The sequence below is a fragment of the Xenopus laevis genome, chromosome 6L (genome assembly GCF_017654675.1).
Source record: "Xenopus laevis strain J_2021 chromosome 6L, Xenopus_laevis_v10.1, whole genome shotgun sequence".
Lineage (NCBI taxonomy): Eukaryota > Metazoa > Chordata > Amphibia > Anura > Pipidae > Xenopus > Xenopus laevis.
In genome coordinates, this window is record NC_054381.1 from 100,666,465 (window position 1) to 100,688,546 (window position 22,082).

At 36.4% G+C, this 22,082-nt stretch overlaps 1 long non-coding RNA gene across 7 annotated transcripts in view; it reads left to right on the forward strand.

The window, feature by feature from the left end:
• LOC108719153 overlaps positions 1–22,082 on the forward strand; it is a 182,749-nt gene that overhangs the window by 83,679 nt on the left and 76,988 nt on the right. Inside the window, exon 4 of one of the 7 annotated variants that reach the window (XR_005961943.1) lies at positions 20,307–20,411. The exons of the other annotated variants lie outside the window; for them this stretch is intronic. This is a non-coding gene — a long non-coding RNA (uncharacterized LOC108719153). The remainder of the gene's footprint in view (positions 1–20,306; positions 20,412–22,082) is intronic. 7 annotated transcript variants of the gene reach the window in all.

The following is a 22,082-nucleotide window of genomic DNA, read 5'->3' on the forward strand; positions in this document are numbered from 1 at the left end:
GTACGACAATGAATGTTTTAATCTCCAAAAACATGTTACACTACAAACAAAATGCTGACCTTTGCAATAAAGGAAAGGGAACTTTCAATGCCTTCTACATGAAACTTTCAATGCCTTCTACATGACCTCAACAGCTTTTACTTGCCGTACTTCTGTATTTGTAGATTTCATGGTTTTTACACTTAAAGGACTAGTAACATAATTTTCTTTAAAAAAATAGTTCGTATACAGAAAAAAAAACCACAAAGACAAATTAAACTTTTTTAGTGCAAAAAAATTGAATCACTGTAAAAATTCTAATTCAAAGTAATTTGAACGTTGATAAATCAGCATGAAGGACTGTAGAACATTTGTTTCCCAAAATTGTACTTTGTAGTGCAAACAAACTAATGTTTAATATAGTTATTTAATCCACAATTTTTTGTTATTTCAGTAACATCAATGAAAAAAAAACACAAAGACAAATTAAACTTTGAAATCGCTAAGTCTTTATTAAGAAATAACTTACCGAAACTCTGCTTGCGATCCTCTTCAGAAAAGGCGACAGGGCGATGATCCATCGTGCATCGATCAATTTCTCCTCCCTGGTTATATCCTATAAGGAAGGCAGGGAAGAGAAATTGAGGCCCGCACGATGGATCGCCGGATTGCCTTTTCTGAAAAGGAGCACAATTTCAGTTTCGGTAAGTTATTTTCTTAATAAAGACTTAGCGATTTCAAAGTTTAATTTGTCTTTGTGTTTTTTTTTCATTGATGTTACTGAAATTACAAAAAATTGTGGATTAAATAACTATATTAAACATTTGTTTGTTTGCACTACAAAGCACAATTTGTACGAATGTTCTACAATCCTTCATGAATTGGCCCCTAAGATGCTGATTTATCAACATTCAAATTACTTTGAATTAGAAATTTTACAGTGATTAAATTTTTTTGCACTAAAACTCTCAAATTTGAGTTTCAAAAACTCTAGTGCAAAAAAATGTGCAAATTTAAAAATTTGGCATCAAAAACTGTCCTATTCATGTAGATATCCTTTGAAAAAAGTTGGTATTCTACTCATTTTAAGGGGCAGATTTTTCAAGGGTCGAATTTCGAAGTTGAAAATAATTTGAAATTCGACCATCAAATTTAAATACTTCGAATTCTAATATCGAATTCGAAGTTTTTCCATCGAATTTGGCAATTGTTCGAATCGAAGTTGAAGTCAGATATGGCCTATTCGATGGTCGAAGTACCCAAAAAATGACTTCGAAATTCTATCTTTTTTAACTTTGAAAATTAGCTCGAACCTTAGTAAATCTGCCCCTAAGTGTTGATTAAAATACAATTTGCTTCATTTGAGTTTTCTATGGTTTATATATGCACTTTTTTCATAAATAAATAAAAGTTTTCATAAATAAAAGTTTTTGAGTTTGTTCGAAATGAAAAAACAACATTTTTAATATTCAAAAATTAGAATTTTGATTTATAAGCCTAAAATTTGCATCTGCAGTGATAAACTGCACTCAAGTTTTGGCATACTGTATGTTGTTTGTGTGTGTTTGCACTGATGCTGGAATTTTGCTAGTAAATAAGCCTTTATACTGCTTTCCTTCAAATCAACTAGTAACAAGATGAAAATGATTAACATATTCTTTTTGTCTACCTCAATACCAGTTTGGTAGTCTTTCTTTTAAAGCTGTTTAATATTGTCACAGTCATTAATTGTGCTGTGTAATGTTCTGATACTGTATGTAAAAGATATTATTGTCATTTCATTATACTTTTTAAAGTATATTTTATTACTTCCTCTCTTTTCTGTTATTGCTATAGCATATTGCTATAGGTAAAATTGTACAGTATATGTATTCAGTAATAAAATAAGTTATTAATCTCCATTAAAGCACCTCATTGCCTGAACTTGCCTCTGTTAGTTGTTATTCTTTAAAAACAACAGAATTCCTGAATCTGTCAAACTGATAATCATTGATCTTGGCATGGGTCTACTGAGATTCATGTACTGCTATAAATATATCCAAAAATCCAAGTCATAAAGCATGACAAGACTTATATTAGACAGAATAGAATTAGAGCCATTCACATGACTATGAGAAACCGCACTTTAAGGTTAAATATTTGGCAAGCAGATTCAGTGCTGAACAAGCTCAGCCTTGAATACCTATGCATGGCGCCATGCCAAATAAAAAGACATTGGGGGTATTGTAAAAACTAGGCAGAGTTAATTCTAGTAACCTATTAGAAACTGTTTAGCAGGTAGGAATTACAGGTCTGCTGTTTGAAAGCAAACATTTCATTGGTTGATGTGGGGTTACTGACTATTACTTTATAGAACCTTTTCATTTAATATGTTCTCTGCCTATAGTCGTAATAGAAAAATATGCAGATTTAAATTTTATTTTTTAGTTTAACGTTGCATATGGATGATGTTTTTTTTTTTTTTATTATGTCCCTCCCACATACCTAGAAAAAGTTGGAAAAGTAGATGTCATGTACAGCTTCATAGGAACAGATTTTTTGAAATGGGGCTTCCAGCATTCCCCAGTCAGTAACAAATATATAGTTCAGCTGCTAATATACAGTTATCTAGCAAAAAAGTAGCAGAACTCTCATTCTTGGGCAATACTTCAGCAGTTATATGCTATTGGACTTCTACTACCACATACTTCAGCCGATACTGTCAATGAATTCTGCTTTTATCTTCATTTAGACTAAGGGCAAATTTACTTATGGTCGAATATCAAGGGTTAATTGACCCTCGATATTCGATTGCCGAATGGAAATCCCTCTACGTCGAATATCGAAGTCTAAGGATTTACCGCAATGCGTTCGATCAAACGATTTTTCTTCAACCTAAAAAAGATAGCAAAGCCTATGGGGACCTTCCCCATAGGCTAACATTGACTTTGGTAGGTTTTAGGTGGCGAACTAGGGGGTTGAAGTTTTTTTTTAAAGAGACAGTACTACGACTACCAAATGGTCGAATAGTCGAACGATTTATAGTTAGAATCGTTCGAATCGAAGTCGTAGTCGAAAGTCGAAGTAGCCCATTCGATGGTCGAAGTAGCCAAAAAAAACATTCGAAATTCAAAGTATTTTTTATTCCTTCACTCGAACTAAGTAAATGGGCCCCTAAGGGTTATTTACTAAAATCTATTTACTATCTCATTTTTTAAATAAAAAAAACCCACAACCAAACTCTAATGGCCGATTTTACCTTATTTATTGTTAAAAAAGCTTGTTTTTTTCTGGATTTTTTATATTTTTGCCCGAAAAGCCCAAAATAGTTTGATTTTTGGGCTAATTCCAGAGCAAACCACATAAACTTAAAAATAAAATAGGAACCTCTCCCATTGACTTATATACAACCTTAGGTCGGAGATGGCGGATTTTTGGATTCAGGCTTTTTGCAGCACCAGGTTTTAATATATCTCGAAGAATTCATGTTTTTAAGAAAACAAAAATAGTTTTGCCCCAAAAAGCCTGACCAGATAAATTCGGAGTTTAGTAAATAACCCCCTTAGAGTTCTCCCTTTCATACCTAGGCATTGTATTTGCACCCTAAGCCTTATTAGAAACAGTTGAAATAGTGCTCCTTGCAATAGATCTTACCAAATTTCTGGGGAATGCTGGGTATTGTAGTGCAGAATCAGCTATAGAAGTAACATGCTCTATCATTCACTCAATAATGCACCAGTATATATACAGAATAGCCTTTTTATACACAGAGTAGCACCTTTTTTTGTAATATTTACACCAAATTTCCATGTACTGTAGGACAGGGATGCCAGATGTGCTGGACCTCTTACAGTCTATGACTGTTAGGAAGTTGTAGTTCCACAGCATCTATAGGGCTATAGCTTGCTAGTCCTTGCGGTAACAATTATCATGAAAGCTGTGTGCTCGAGCACACAAAAGAAATCCTGAAATTTGGTATGCACGTCCATACTTCAGTATCAGTTCAGACACACCCACTGCTCTGCACACAAGGTTTGAGTACAATGCAGTGATAATGTGAAGACCATAGTGACCAAGGCCCAGCATCTTCCGATACAAAACACAATTCTGAGACAGAGGTTCATTGGAATATTCTGTTCCATGTAGAATTAGTTCTTAATTAGAGTTAAATATGCATTTAAAAAATAAAAAAAACTTGTACTGTATATAGTGCATATATATAGTGAATATACCATACAATGGTACTAAGTATTGGCTTCTAAAAGGCCCATTCATTTTGTGGTCTTGATAACAGTTTGAATATCTTTTTTTGAGCCAAATGCATAATGCTTTCCTTGTCTAACTGCAGTCCATATTTATAGAAAGAGAGTAAGATAATAAGGTCTAGTTCCATTGAAAATCCCATCTCCGCTTACACAGACATCCTTGTTTGCTAGATTTGTCTGCAATTGAGTTGAATAACTTGTGTCTAATTCACTCAGAACCTGCTCTCTGGTGTCTTGCATTAGAGCTGCAATAAGTAAAAATTCATACTCTGCAAATATTAAAAGTTCAGAGCAATGCTAGCGTGGCAATTTTCAGAGGAATAATTGGGCTTTACATACAAATCCAAGAATGCTTGCATTCTCCCGTTATATTGCCTGTAAGAGTGTAATATATTGTGTCTGACCTCCAACTTTGATCCATTTAAGCAACATAAAAAGCAAGAGTAACAATTACCTTGATGGAAATATATAATGTAGTTTAGTACAGAGCCTTACTTTGTGTGCATGGTGGTTGGCGTTCCCTATTTGTTAATGCGTTGTATTATATTCTGTCAAAGGGTTAGTCCACAATACAGACTCCGAGCCGTCAGTTGTGTATTGTAAATCAAATGCAAGTTCTTCGATTGCTATTGTGGTGCCCATATTTGTCGGCTGCTGATGAGACCAGACCTGAATAGATAGATATATATATAAGATCAGTCAAGGCCATTCAGACAAAAGCTGCAGAACGCTCCCTCTGACTTATTGCCAAATCGTTTTTTAGACAACTGGGGACATCCAACTACAAGTATGGGACCTGTTATCCAGAATGCTTGGGACCTGGAATCATCCTGATTTCCATAATTTGAATCTTCATACCTTAAAGGAGTTGTTCACCTTTGTGATAACGTTTAGTATCATGTAAAGTGTGATATTCTGAGATAATTTGCAATTGGTTTTCACTTTTTATTATTTAAGGTTTTTGAATTATTTAACTTTTTAATTTCGCAGATCTTCAATTTGCATATTAAGCAATCTGGTTGCTGTGGTCCAAATTTCCTTAGCATCCAGGCACTGATTTGAATAAGAGACTGGAATATGAACAGGAGAGGCCTGAATAGAAATACGAGTAATTAAGAATAGCAATCCCAATACATTGTAGTGTTACAGAGCATTTGCTTTTGAGAAGGGGGTCATCGACACCCATTTTAAAGCTGGAAAGAGTCAGAAGAAAAAGGCAAGTAATTCAAAAAATATAAAAAATAAATAATGAAGGCTAATTTAAAAGTTGCTTAGAAATGGCCATTCTATAACATAATAAAAGTTAATCAAAAGGAGAACAACCCCTTTAAGTCTACTGGAAAACCAAGTAAACATTAAATAAACCCAATAGGCTGGTTTTGCTTCCAATAACAATTAATTGTATCTTTGTTTGGACCTGTTTTATTATTACAGGTAAAAGGAAATCATTTTTAAAAATGTTAATTATTTAATTAAAATGGAGTCTATGGGAGATGATCTTCCCATAATTCTGAGCTTTTTGGATAATGGGTTTTCGGATAAAGTATCCCAAACCTGTACTAACAAACTATATTCACTTTATACTACCGAAAGTCTGACTGGTGGAGTCTGTCATTGGAAACAGCCCAAAAGTCAAATATGATTTAGGGACATCATAAAAAAAATGTGGGCAACATACTATTATCCATGTTTTTTTGGTAGTGAAGGTCAGAGTTACCCAAAGACAAGGATAATTATATGACATTTCTCTCCCTAGTGACTGGCACTTATTGTTAATAATAATGCCTCTAACATTGTTCTGTTTATCAAGCCATTACCCAGTCACTCACGGAAAGCAGGACCTTGAACACATACTTTAAGGCAGTGATCCCCAACCAGTAGCTCGTGGGCAACATGTTGCTCCCCAACCCCTTGGATGTTGCTCTCAGTGGCCTCAGAGCAGGTGCTTAGTTTTGAATTCCAGGCTTGAAGCTTTGGTTATATAAAAACCAGGTGTCCTACCAAACAGAGGCTCCTGTAGGCTGTCAATCCACATAGGGGCCACCAATAGTCAATCACAAACCTTATTTGGCACCACCCAGTAACATTTTTCATGCTTGTGTTGCTTTCCAGCTCTTTTTACATCTGAATGTTGCTCACGGGTGAAAAAGGTTGGGGACCCCTGCTTTAAGGCATGTGTTATTTTATAGAGCAGGGACAAGTGATCGTGCTGAACCACAACTCTCTGCACCAGCCAGTCTGGTTTTATTCATAGTGTTACAGTGGGTTTCCCAAAACTGTCCTATCCTATCCCTGCATTCTAGTATTAGAAACCTAAAACTTTCCCTGTAGCTATGTAGAAAAAGAGTTACTGGGAGAAATAAAGAATGAGAGGGGTTTTATGATATTTTTCAATCTGGATTGTAATATATAGCCTTAAATTGATTTACTCTATATGGAAAAAGTTAGTGTCACTGTACTAAGTCAGCAGTAACAGAAATCTACCTTGTCTCACATACACCTGTGAATGTCACTAAAAGGTACAAAAAGACCCCCCCCCCTGCATTCCATAGTGGGAGCTGCACAGATTTTCTGCAAAGTAGAGGGACTACAAGTCCCAGAATGCTTCACTTCACAATGGAACAAGGGAGGGAGTGCCAGCATTACACTGAGACTAAGAGGGGTGGGGAATGGTTTCCAGTGAGCACAGACTATTGAGGTTAATGTCCTACTTGTGCAATCAGATATGTCTGTGTAAAATATATTATTCTGTAAGGTTTATGCATCTTTTTAACATGAGCCCAACTGAATTATCTCCTTTAAGGATAATAGTAGGTGTGGCAGATCAATACCTTCTGTTTGATGGGAATTTCCTGGAAATTATATTAATACACACAATAAACTTGGTAGATTGGAGGGAATCTAGTCCTATACTACTGTTTGTTTTAGTTCACGTTATCAAGAGTAGAATATGAATTGTTATGAATAGGATTATAATTATAATGTACCTGCAGCTGATTGCATTGCATGCTTCAGTGATGTATGTTCTACCATTCCTAATACAAAAACAATATTCTGATGAAACAAGCTAAATTGAAGCATCCAATGCTCTGCCACTCCCATTTTCATGCTACAGGTATGGGACCTGTTATCCAGAATGAATCCAAGATAAGGGGGTCTTTCTATAATTTGGATCTCCATTCCTTAAGTCTACTAGAAAATCTTTTAAACATTACATAAACCCAACAGGAGTTTTACCTTCAATACAGAGCATTTACATCCCAGTTAAGATAATAATTTTAAAAAAATTGTAATTATTTTTTTAAAATGGAGTCTATGGGAAATGGCCTTCCTCTAATTCTAAGCTTTCTGGATAACGGGTTTTCCGATAACGGATCCCATACCTGTATAATGAAAGGTCTTTATTATGTGAACCATATATATCGCTAGAGTCTATTCCATCTGCAAATGATCCATATTTCAATTGGATGGCACTTTCAGCAAAACAAACAATCCCTTATGCCACGGCCGTAAAAGTCAAAGCCGTACAACTCGAAATATACTACATTATGGTTAGCGTGTTACTGATTTCAGTTTGTGGTTGAATGGTTTAGTAAATACTTTTAATACCACCTATCCACATGCCTCTGCATAACAGATTTACTAAGCTCGAGTGAAGAGTTCGAATGAAATTTTTTTTTAATTTCTAAGTATTTTTTTTGGTACTTTGACCATCGAATGGGTCAAATTGGATCGAATTTGATCTAATCGAATGATTTGAACGATTCGAAGTAAAAAATCGTTCGAACATTCGATAGCCGAAGTACTGTCTCTTTAAAAAATACTTTGACTTCATACTTCACTTTAAACCTACCGAGCTGTAATGTTAGCCTATGGGGACCTTCCCCAGCACTTTTCTAAGCTTTTTTTGATTGAATTAAAATCCTTCGATTGATCGCTTAAAATCGTTTGATTGAAAGGATTTTATCGTTCGATCAAAGTATTTGTGCTAAATCCTTTTAACTTTGAGGGTTGAATTCGAGGGTTTATTAACCCTTGAAATTCAACCCTTGATAAATCTGCCCCTAGATGAATAAAAACTGGATATATTGCAGATATTGGGATATAAGACAGTACCCTTTAACTCTATTCCTAGGTATGGAAAAATGTATAATTTCCTAAACAAAGCAACCATAGCAGTATGTTTGTTTATTAGTCCTTCTACAATTATGGAGAAATTGTTAAGTACACGCTTCTGTATTTCAAGCCATTCTTCTGGGTGGGAAACACCCCTTTGCAGTTACAATTTTAAGCAGTGGTTTGTAAGTGCTTCGTGCCAATCTTAATGAAATCCTTCCACAACATCACCTTCCTGAATTTATGTCTTGCTGCTTTTTGGCTTTGCATGACTCATCTGGTTTCTTGCCTACGGGACTGACACACACAGCATACATATCAAGCTTTGCCAAGGTTAGAAAGCAGAACACTTCAACAATGCCAGCTCCTTTCTTTTTATAACTTCAAGAAATGGAAGGCATGCTGTAGTTTCTAAATAAAGTTCCACAAAAGGTAAATCTTCTAAATAAAGAAGCTCATGAGTGTTACGTGTCTTGCGTATAAAATAAGGACTTAATTAGAGCTTCTAAGTGAAGGATGTTTAAGGCTATCTTAGTGGCCTATCTTAGTGCCATGTAATTGGGAAACATAAAAAAGTAAAGCAACTTATTATATTGCTGTGCACTTTATATACATGTATTCTATAATATTTTGTATCTTCTGTGCAAGCACTAGAATCTGCAGCATTCTGGCATCCAAGCCTATCAATTTTCTAGCTGCTGCCGACCCCCCTTTAGTGTACCGAGTGGGTCATGTGGTCAATGCTATGGGAAGATTAGTGCTGGCCATTTGACTCACTCAGCATGCAAAAAGGGAGCTGTCTCCTGTAAAGAAATAGTAGGAGAAAGAGGCTCAGAAAGAGGGTGGCGTATACACATACCAGACTGTGGCCTGATTGCTTGATTTTGGCTCAGCAGTTAAGTAGCGATAATAGCACAACTACATATATATCAATAAAGTCTGTATTACGTCTGTATAAAACATCAACATGATGGGCAGTCCAATAAAAAAGAAGTAGGTTATATTCAACAGTACAGAATCTCTTCAAATGCAAATGCAAAATGAGCTTACAGTCAATAGAGCGAGTGGAAAAAAGAGAAGTGCTCTTTTTGGGTTGGGCATAGTAATATATAAACGGAATTAAATACAGGTATGGTTCTTGTAATCGAGAATGCTCAGGACCTGGGGTTTTTATTTCTGTAATTTGGATCTCCATACCTTAAGTCTACTAAAAAATCATTAGAACATTATTTAAACCCAACCAAATTATTTTGCTTCCAATAAGGATTCATTATATCTTAATGGGCATCATGTACAAGGTACTGTTTCATTACTACAGAGAAAAAGAAAGTAATAAAAATTTACATTTTTTATTGAAGTGAAGTCTATGGGAGACGACCTACTCCTAATTCGGAGCTTTCTGCATAACTGATCACATACCTGTAGTAAAATGCAGTTGGGGTTTTTTTTTGTCGTTTCTCATTGCTGGAAGACAGAATGGAGAACAAAATTTAGTGTTTAAACTATTGATGGAGGGGATTTTCAGAGAAAGTTTACAGCTCTAGAGAAGACCCTTTGCATGTAACTGATAAAGGCCATACCACATAGACAGATTAGTAACTGCTACTTGGAGATGACTTCATTGTTTTCGGTGAGACAATTAGCCATTTGTACCCTGGCCCACCCACACTGACCTAAATCTCATGGTATTCTAGAAAAATGGGCATGTACATCTTCTATGAATTGTTTCTTTATGTCTAATTTCTATTAACATTATGCTGTGCGCTATCATTTACGTAACTAATACTTTCAGCAGCTTAGTTCTAATTTTCTATGTTTAAATAAGACAGGCTGTTTTGTGCTCTAGCACTATTTATGTATCGGACCCTGTAACAGTAGGACAACACTTTTAGGGCAGAACTCCACGGCATGATGAGGACCGATTAACCGCCTGCCGATAACTTGCATGCGACGCTATGAATATAATGGGACTGATTGCGAAATCGGATGAAGATGCCCTGTGCAGCGTTCACATACGACAGTTGGATACATGTAGTTTTTACCTGCCACTTTTCGATCAGTCGCATTATATTATGCAAGTGGGACACGTTGCATGTGTGTCATCGCCTGGCGACAAATCGGTCCTCATCTCGCTGTGGAGTTCTGCCTTTATGTGTGTCTTACAAGAAATACAAATATGGCCTTCTGCTTTTTAGTAGGGAGTAACAGGTGAGATATGAAATTCATTGCACCTGTAGGGAACACCTGGAATTCACCCCCTGGCAGTTCAGAAGGCAGTACACAAACATGACATGCTATTCACTGGAGTTATTTTGCTTAATGACAAAGCAAAGCAAACATTTGTCCCATTAATGCATTTAGAAAACCATTTTAAATGTTAAATATACTTTTGTATTTTAAAGTGAGCTGAGTCTTAGACACCCTCCTGTTATAGATCCCAGTAAGCATACAGTACTGCAGCAAAATGAGCTCATGTTTTTTAAGACTGACTGTTGTATACTTTTTAAACGATCATAAAAATCACATATGCACTCTTCACAGCTGAATTTATTTCTGCAGTAATGTCCTTTCAGCAATAAGGTTATGAAGGCATCCATTAATATCGGAAAAGGCAAGTAATGAAAATCCAGAAGCAACTTGATACATGTTAGCTGCTTGCATGCATTAAATGTGAAATCCAAACACCATTCCTGCTATTGCTTTACTTGAAAATATTTTCTCCTCATTAACCTAATCTTACCTAACATTGAAATAGAAGCTGCCGTACATGAAACAGCTTGCTGCAACTCACTTCTTCCCACTTATAGCTGTAAATTGTGCTGATACAATCACAAAGTAATTTGTAGATTAGTTCAACATTATCATTAGGCAACAAAAAATGCTATGGTGCTTTAAAGTGAAGTACCTCTGGCAATTAATATTAAAATGCTGTTCAGCTGTCCATCCACAGGCCGATAAGCTGCCGGCCTTGATCAAAATGTGTCTGAAAATGTTCCAAATATCTATCAGGCAGGTTCGGAAATTCATCAGGTAAGAACCACATTAATCCATGGATTCAGTTCTCTCACAACAGGATTGTAGAAGCCCATAGATCTGATATTGGCTCAGGGATACATATCTGAATGGATTTTTACCATGCATGCCCAGCTCTATGTTCTGTGAGTGGCACTGGTAAGGACGGTCAATATGCTCTTCTTTACTTTACTCTCTTTACATAGTTAGAGGTGGTACATGCACGCTAAGATACAAAAATGTTTTACCAACTATGGCAAACAAACTTTCATTTGCATGTGTGGGATTAGTAAATGAGATCACAGGTATGGTTAATACTTGTAGATATTGCACATGAGCAGAAAGGATGGAATTGTAATAATTGCCATTATTTTTTTTGCCATTTTTTATGTATAAATCACCTAATCTCCCTGGAACTAATTTGATACGGGACTGCAATACTCCATACAATTAATTTTGGTGATGGCCATTTTCTCCCAAAGTTTAAGCCCAATGGTGTGGCCATGTGCCATTTGCTTATTGTCATGCTTCACTATTAATTGGCAGACAGTGGAACCTTGCAATTGAAGATTACAGGTCACATCTATCTTATATTTAATCTTATAAGTAAGGCATAAGGTTTATAAGAACATAGATTGCAGAGTGGAATGTGCCCTGAAGGAGTAGCCTACTTTGGGGTAGGTGCTGGATACTCTGAAGGCAAGCTACTAAATAATACATGACTTTTGTAGCTTGGACTAATATGGACTATTATCATGGTTCTGTCTATAGTACTATACAGTTTTCCAACAGGGATTAAGCGAGAGATGTAATACATAATAGAGAGAGATAAAGTAAAGAAAAAAGAGGAAAAAAAGGTTAAAGCAAGGGTATAAGGGAAAAAAAGAATAGATCAGAGCTTTGGTAGGTGGTCATCTAATAGTTCTGATGAAGGTGGTGTTTTATGCTCAATATGAAAAATATAATCAAAGGCTCTAGCAGTTCCAGTTCTGCATGTTCTGCAATTGTTGGACTTATATTTGCCCTGAAAATGGACAAAAATGACTGAAAATATATCCCAGAACATACTACAAATATAAAATGTGTATTGTCTTTAGCAGTTTCATACGTGCAACATAAGTCAAACTGATAGCCTGGGATGCTGCTCTGGGTTCTTTATTGTGCAATCATAGTTGTTTTAAGAGCTGTTCAGGAGAAATTCTTGCTTCCCAGCAATCACAGTTGATTTATGAGCACGTTCCAAGAAGGTTCCCACAGGTATTGAATTTCTGTGATTTTGAAATTTTAACAGCATACATTTAATTGATAATTTCATAGACAATCTTTTGCTCCCCATTGATGTTAAATCATGAGACCTATACAGTGGACAATGCATTTTTAACTAAACGATGTTTGTGTCTGTGGGCTAGAGGTAGAAAAAATGTAGTGTCAGCGGTAATGTCGACAGGCTTCAGCTTCTGCCTTGCTTAAATCAGTGATGTCCAAGTTGCAGCCCTCTAGCTGATAATATGCTACAACTCCCTCCACTCCACTAACAGCCTTCAGCAGTGCAACAAAAGCTAGAGCACTTCTGGTTGGATATCTCTGATACAGTATATCCTTTATACTTTCATCTAACCTTTCTCCAGTGGTCTTTTCTGATGTTGAAAGCCTAGTGGTAAATATCCCTTTTGCAATACTATTGAAGGGGGCTCCGGGCACTCTGGAAAATCCACAGGACCCCAAGCATAAAGAAAAAAATGGGTTATTTCCATTTAAATTAAAGAGTAAACATCTCCTAATGGCCTTACATGTTTTGTGCCCTATAGGCACTTACAGGCACTTAGTCATGGGTTCCAACCAAGAAGGGATCATTAATCTTATACATAGCGCAATTAATGTTTTACACCAATTATTGTTGGTCAGCTGCAATTAATTTTTGGAAGATTCTTGTGGGTTCAGGGCCCACAGTGCTTCCATTTTCTATAAATGAGATGTATTCCCCACATGGTCACCTCTCATAGCTCCAAAGCATTCTCTTATTACTCTGCTATAATTCTTGACACTGTTATTCCAATGGAATCACCCCATCTCAGACTAGGTTTAATCCAGGGTTGTCCAACTCTTGGGCCAGAGTTATATATCATGTCACTGGACCACTACATGGCAGAAAAATATGCATGCCTATTCTGTTCATTTCAGTTGGATGACGAATACAGTCACCAAAAATCTGTAGAACATGCCATATCTTTACTCCATTTGGTTTCCCTAAATCAGTAAAGGAATGCATATGGTTCCAGACTGATTGACATTTTACTGACAACTTATATTGATGTCACCAAGCACACATTGCATTTGTAGACTGGGCATTATACACACAATTGTAGCTATATCTTTTTATATGTAAGGTTGAATGCCTGTTAAAATTCTATGGTATGAAACTCTGTCCCTATTGCTCCACTCATTTCCTGTTAAATATATAAATTAATATATTAATAAAAAAAGCATCACGCGTCAGTTACATATTTTAAATACACAGGTGTTGGTGTAATTGGTAATTATCTTAGTTACAGGAAGTCATCACTTCCTTTTCAAATAGTTTCGAACTTCAATACACTTTTCACTGGGACTTTCATTAGAGCCTTCAATTATGGAACATTATCTTAGACTTCAAATAAAATGTTTCAACTGGAAAATTGCATGCCACGTGTTAAAGTCAAAGTAAGTATTTTATATTTGGCTTTTGAATATTAATGGATAGATCAAAAAAAAAAATCTCCAAAAAAGGTTTCACTTGATTTTACTTTTTTACCCTGAAAAGGTATCTTAGGTAGGTCTTCTGTATAGACAGATACATATATAAGTGAATTTCCACATTTGATTTTTTACTAAATTCTCCACAGGGGAAAAAAAAATTAAACCCAGTCATAAAGATCACTAAAACCAAAATTGGCTGCAAAATCTAGTCCTAGGAGGCTCACTTATTGACTGATAGCCTCACTTCTTTGGTCTGGGTATTGTATATAAGTAATATTATTGCTTGTTTCCTATATAGTACTTCCAATATAGTACTTTCCAATATAGTACTTTCTTGCTTACATTGTTTAACTTTTTTATGGTATTCATCTCATCTGCAAACCTCTTCTAGCCCAAGTACACCGTAGTACAAAAAGACAGAGGTACACAGATACTTTAGATTCTTTAGATGTAATAAAAGATTTTTTTCTCTTGGGACATCATAGAAATATCCTATATATCCTATAAAGTGGAAACTGAGATCAAAATAAACAAGATCTTAAATACCCCATAAAAAGGTACCATCAAAACAAAGATAATAATTTATAATATATACTGCTAAGAAGGGTTATGTTGACAAATGTGAAAAACCATGAAAATTCTGAACTCATTACAGTCACTCTTCCTTTGTCAACAGAGAAGAATCTCCAGCACATCTTAACAAAGTTACAGGATTTCTGGTCTCAAAACTTATTTGAACCAAATTCCAGGAGGCAGGTGCACAATGTTCTAGAAATTAAATTCATTACAGTACATACATTTAACATAGGTTTACATGCTTTATGATAGAGGTTATAACTGTGTTTCTAGAATGATCATGGATGCTGTAGCTCAGTACTGTCCAACTTCTGTGCTACCGAGGGACTGAATTTTTCTGACCTAAATAGTGGAGGGACGATAATGGAACCCAGTGTTGACCACTCCCTATTTTTAAACCACAACCACTTTAAACCACATCCATGTTACCACAAGACCATGTCCACATTAATGATGGTAGCATATCTTTTGATATGCTACCACCATTAATGTGGACATGGTTTTGTGGTAACATGGATGTGGTTTAAAGTGGTTGTGGTTTAAAAATAGGGAGTGTCTTTTGATATGCTACCACCATTAATGTGGACATGGTCTTGTGGTAACATGGATGTGGTTTAAAGTGGTTGTGGTTTAAAAATAGGGAGTGGTCAACACTGGGTTCCATTATCGTTGGTGCTCACTGCAGGGATATCACTCATCACTCATATGTGATGAAAGTTTCCATATTAAGACATACCCTTAAATCCATATGCCTCCTTATCCCCTGTGGATAACACAGCACCCCCAGAACATGATTCAACATTAGGGGATTCTAACAATAATTTTCAAATGCTAACAAGCCCCCAAAACAAATAGCAGGTTTATAGGGAGCATAGGGATTGCAGAGTACGGCACACACAAGAAGCATATGACAGGCAGAGTATGGCACACCCAGAGTGTATGGGGCAGGCAGAGTATGACACCCACAGGCAGAGTAGGACAAAGTATGGCACACACAGGGAGCATAGGGCAGGCAGAGTACGGCACACCCAAGGAGCATATGGAAGGCAGAGTATGGCACACACAGGGATCATGGGGAAAGCAGAGTATGGCACACACAGGGAGCATAGGGCAGGCAGAGTATGGCACACACAGACAGAGTATGGCACACACAGGCACAGTATGGCACACCCAAGGACCATAGGGCAGTCAGTGTACGGCACACCTAAGGAGAATAGGGCAGGCAAAGTATGGCCCACCCAGGGAGCATATGGCAGGCAGAGTATGCATACACAGGGAGCATAGGGTGGGCAGAGTACAGCACACACAGGGAGCATAGGGCAGGCAAAGTATAGCACACACAGGGAGCATGGGGCAGGCAGAGTATGACACGCACAGGTAGCATGGGACAGACAGATTATGGCACACAACAGGCAGAGTAGGACAGGCAAAGTATGTCACACAGAGGGAGCATAGGGCAGGCAGGGTAAAGCACACACAGGGAGCATAGGGTAGGCATCATATGGCGCACCCACAGGGAGCATAGGACAGGCAGAGTATGGCACACACAGGGAGCATAGGGCAGGCAGAATATGGCACACACACAGGGAGCATAGGGCAGGCAGAGTATGGCACACACAGGGAGCATAGGGAAGGCAGAACAGAGCAGGAGACAGGGAAACCTATCAGGACCACTCTAATATGTACTACATACAGTGACACAGTGCTGGTGCCCCTCCAGCAGTTTGTATGAGTGTGAATAGGTGAACAATGTGGTCAGTTGCAGTCTGGGTCTCAGGTGTGAATAGTACAGGGTTTTAGGGGTGTGAACAATAGAGGTGTTACCTGTGTGAACAATGCAGGGGATTACAGTCTGAATTTGAGGTTTAAACAATGTTAATCTCTGTAGGGATGGGTAAACAGATGCAGCAGGCAGACTTTCATGTGGAGGGCCACACAAGGGGGTCGAGGGTCGCCAGTTGGACAGCCCTGCTGTAGTTGAAAGATGGATGGCTTCATTCATTACAGCTTTAAGCAGACTATTAGGAGAGAAAGGAGCCTTCCCATAGGCAGAGTTGTTAAACAGGTGAGTCAGTCAATGACTGTGCTGACAATATAGGAAGGCTCTATTTAAATTCAGACATATGTTATGGCCCTTTGGAACTGATCTTGTAGCCATCTTGTGGTTTACTACTGTTTTTGTGTAGGTGTTACCGTTATTAATATACTATTCAAATATACTAAGGGCAAGTATATTGTCTTAGGCTATCAGCAATCATCTATATTTAAATTCTAATTCATATTAATTCTTGGCAATTAATTATTATGTTTAACTGTTAGAATTGACTCTAATATAGCTCGCTTTCATTTGCAGAAAGACTTTATGTATTGTTTGAACAGTCATTACTTACTCACAGGTCTAAACTAGTTAAAGGAAACATTTTTCAGATGGTCACTTATTTGGCATAATACTTTAATGAATACAGTCCACTTCTGGAGCTACAGCAAACGAACAAAAGGTAACAGCTTACGGTGCACTTTATATGTCATTCAGGAGGCATTGTGTTGTTGTAAAATACTGATCTTTCAGGAATAAATGACCCTGTATAAAAGATGCAAGGCTCCTGGAAATTTCAAGTAGAAAGTGCTGATTTAAATCCCATATTGTGTGTTAAACAGGACTCACAGATCAAACATTAAGCTATTTAGACGATTTTATGGTGCAAAGAGTTGAAAACGTTCTTCACCAGTGGATTCAGACTATAGCTCTGGCAAACTTGTGTAGAAGAGGCTGCTCATCATAAAAGGATTTCAATGAATTACAGATTACTAAAATATTGAAAATGATCTGCAATCGCAATCTAGATATTTCCATTTTCTAAATCTGTTCTTACATTTTTTCTCATTACCCCCCTTTTTTCTTATGGAAATCAAATTATGTATTTAGTAAAAAAACATATATTACATCTGATTTTCATTACCTATCTATAAACTACATATAACGATTGTGGGAAAATCATACTGGTAGCTCCTCCTTTTCTGCAATTATACCCTAAAAATGAGTTCAGTTGCATGGGCTTGGGCCAACAATCTTATCCCCAAGGAGGCATGTTTGTGAAAACCCCAAAAGATATTTATTAGTTGGCTGTGTGATATTGTTTTGTTTTTTGATAACTGGTTGCAGTAATAGTGTTAAAATCCACTTGGTATTTGTCTGAATATTTACACATTTATTATTTGTGAATATGCCCACAGTAACATTACAGTCAGGAGTTTATCACAAATAAATGGGGAACCTTGGGAGCTACAATCAATGAAGTTATAAAGATATTATTGAAGCTACCCTTTAACAGTAATTAAACAACATACTTCTTATTCCATTATTCAAACATAAAGTAATAAAAGGAAAAAGGTTAATGTTTCTGTAATACACAGCGGTGTCCAGGGGAGTATGCAAATAAAGGTACAGGCTTTGTATGAAAATACCCCACCAGTGGTGCTTTCCCTTAGAAAGCCTCAGCTTCTGGAACTGGGTGATGTCATGTGCAAAGCCCGAGAGGTGTTTATGCAGGGCATCCATCCTTTGTAGTGAAACAGCCGAAACCCATTATGTGTTTTATGTCACCATGGTGATGGCATGGTCCTCTAGTGAATAATTTAAAGGGTATGCTTATTTGAAAGAGGGAGCATTCTTGTATTCAAAAACAGATAATGTAAGGTCTCAACAGATAGTTTGTGAGTGAACCCATTCGAATAATGTGCCCTAAAACAGGACTTTGCATCTTTTGAATCTCCAGCTGTTGGCAAATTACAGCTTTCCATAGCTTCCAATGGCCAGAGAATTAGAATTATAGTTCAGTAATGTATTTAGCGGCACATCAGTGGCAGATGTTGGCCTAATCTGCCTTGAAAGTTTAGGGTTTATTTTTTTAAATTCTTGACTCATTCCGTAACCGTGAGATATATTTATCCCCCTAACATTTAAATATATTTGTGTTGTCCGTTTATAGGTCTTACTTTTTGGTTTAAGTAGAAACACGAGAATATAACTGCTGGCCAAGTTTTCATGGGAAGAAATGCATGCTCATGAGATGGAGCTTTTTCTTAATCAAGAATGTAATAAGAATAAGATATATAGTTCTCCAGCAGATTGCAGGGAAATGAGAGACCAAACAGAAGCCTCTATTTGGACATTCTTGGCAACTGTTTTGACCATATCAGTTAAATAGGGTTACACAGTAACCTCACTTTTCTATCCAGATAAGGTATGCAGGATATTCCATTATCTCTATATATCACATGAACAGAGAGTCACTAATAAGACATATGTTAGTGGAATAATCATATTAATTCCCGAGAATTCTGAGTAGAAATAGAAGAACAATAAATCCACCTGTCTGTCTCTATCTATTCTCTATTGTGTTTATTAGGGGCCTATACATTTAAAAATGCTTACCAATCATAATCATGTGAGTCAGGAAAAAAAGGAGGAAAGACTCAAAGGGAAGCCTTTCTGTACAAGTGACTAATGACACAAGAGGAATGGGAGCAGCTTAAGGGAATGTGCATTTCTTCAGCATTTCTATAGCAGTCCTAAGTTTCTCTGTTGCCATTTACTACTTTGTGTAAATTATTCTTTAAAATGCTACTATCGTGAAATTTATTTTCTTTCACGTAATCTTAACTTGTACTACTACTACTTATCATGTTCATATAAGCAGTAAATTGTTGCCAAGCCAAGCTCACTATAGTACGACTATAACATGAAACAACCTGCAGTATATTATTACAGATATTTACATGGCCAGGAAATTTGAGCAGTTATTCTTACCATCACATACTATAAACACATCATTTCCTTTTTAGGCATAATGCAGCATCCTGTTATTTAGAATGCTCCAAAAACAACTGTCATTCTGTCTATTGCTTAAATAAGCCATTTTTTTGTTTTCTTGCTTGATTCATTTCTCGTCTGCAATAACAAATTCATGAATTGTCATTTCAGAAAAAGTTGTATTTTTTTTCAGCCTTAATTTACAAGATATTTAGCCATAGCCAATAGTTCCAGGTATTGAAAGATTCATTTTCTATACACCCTTACATAGTGTTATTATTGATTACTGGTTTCATTTCGCCGAAAAATTCACGAATATTCCACAAAATTTGAGAAACATTGAAAAGTCAGTAAAACGAGAATTTTGACGCCTGTGTCAATTCTGACACTTGCGTCAATTTTGAAACCGGGGTGAAAGTCAATGGGCATCCAAATAATGTTGATGAGCACCGGTTTTGAAGCGATCAACTTTCCCGGCGTGAGTCCAAATTTTTATGACGGAGGCGAATTTTCGCAGCAGTTTTGATCATTTTGTGCCGATAGATTTAGGTCATTTGCTTATTTATTCTGTCTAGCATGCAGTTGTTTCAACAACAGGTTCCAGATTCTCTTTTTGAATGAATGAATGGAAATTGTTTGTTTTGTATCAAACGTATGCTCTTATAAAATTTTAAGGACTTTTCTATGAACTTGATGCATACCGTGGATAAGGATGTGTACAAATGAATCCAGTTGGGGAGAAGCAAACTAAACTATTAAATTAATAAATGTGTCCTTGTGCTGCACAATAAAATTAGCAAGTTAACATCTGCTCTGCTGTTTTTTTGCAGGGCTTCTTTCCAGTTGGACTCATTTGTAGATGTGCATTGGTCATGGTGGAGCAAGTGGAAGGTGTAGCATCAGCTGTTTGAACAGAATTAGGAATACCTGGATGGGTATGGATATAAACTGAGTCATATGTGGGGGTGGGTCTTTGTATGGTACATTGCATTTTGGAGGGTATTAGTAGCTAGTATGTAAACAAAGTAAATTTTAAACAGGGACTAAGTTTTACCTGCAAAACCTATAGTTTCTAAAGGAGCTGTTGCCAGCTCGATGTTGTAGCTCCTGTCATTCACAACTACAGTCAGGTGATCCCAGTGGTGGCCAATAAAAGGGCAACCATTTAACTTTAAAAGCAGCAAGTAAGTTGCAGGTAAAACGTAGTCCCTGTGTAAAATGTATAATGAAGCAATAGAATTCTTAATGAATCAGGTGAAAGTGAGCGTAGGACTGGCCAAACCCTTGATGACTTTGACGTAGTTGGCCATCTTAAATATATTGCAATATATGGACAAACAATCCCTGTTTCTTTTAAGGGGTAAACATTTTTAGTAGCTATGATGATATTTATTACAGGTATTGGATCTATTACGCAGTTTGCTTGGGATCTTGGGTTTCTGGATGAGGGATCTTTTCCATTCGCATCACCATACCTCAAGTCGGCTAAAAAGCATTTTAACATTAAATACTGTAAACCCTATAGGATTGTTTTGTCGCCAATATGGGTTCATGTAACTTAGTTAGTATTAAGTACAAGGTAATGTTTTATTATTACAGAAAAAAAAATAATTTCTAAACTTTTGAATAATTTCTTTAAATGGACTCTATGGGAGCTGGGCCTTTATATAATTCAGAGCTTTCTGGTTAACGGGTTACCTAATAAGGGATCCCATACCTTTGTACGATGCATTTAGATTTGGAATTTAAAGAAAAATGATTATAGGACTCATTTAAAAAAAGGAAAGATATAGGCCCCATTAAATAATTAACAAGAAATATATTAACCATCAAACTCCAATGTGATTATTCTGTAATGATTTAATTAAACTCTTATTTCCCCATTTCATCACTTTCATTCCAACTTTTACATAATAAATTTGTCATAATCCTTAATACGCTCCCTTTCTTGCCAGTATACTCTTACAGAACCAACGCTTCATGGCCAGCTGTGTCTGATCCATTTATGTTGCATCTATCAGCACAGGTATAGGATCCATTATCTGGAAAAGCCATCTCCGATAGACTCCATCTTAATCAAATAATTAACATTTTTAAAAAATGGCCCTTTTGTCTGTAATAATAAAACTGCACCTTGTACTTGATCCAAACTAAGATATAATTAATCCTTATTGTTGTCAAAACCAGCCTATTGGGTTTATTTAATGTTTACATGATTTTTTAGTAGACTACAAGTATGGAGATCAAAAGTACGGAAAGATCCCTTATCTGAAAAACCCCAGGTCTTCTGGATTCTGAATAATAGGTCCCATACCTGTACTTCAAATGTCAAATGTGGTCAACTACTTATGTTCTTAAACCTGTTGTTTATTATCAAATGAAACCATTACTAATGCCAAAGCAGTTTAATATACAAATCAAATAAATGCCACCGGGATCATTCTGGAGCAAAGAAATTCGAGTTTGCTAATTCCACTTTCAGTTTTCCCAAATCTGCCATACATTTTCATACAGCCCTATATTTTAATTAATTTAGTAACTATTCCAATTTTTCCATTGAGGACAATTGATTAAAAAAAATGAATTTCCCACAGAGCTAAAATATT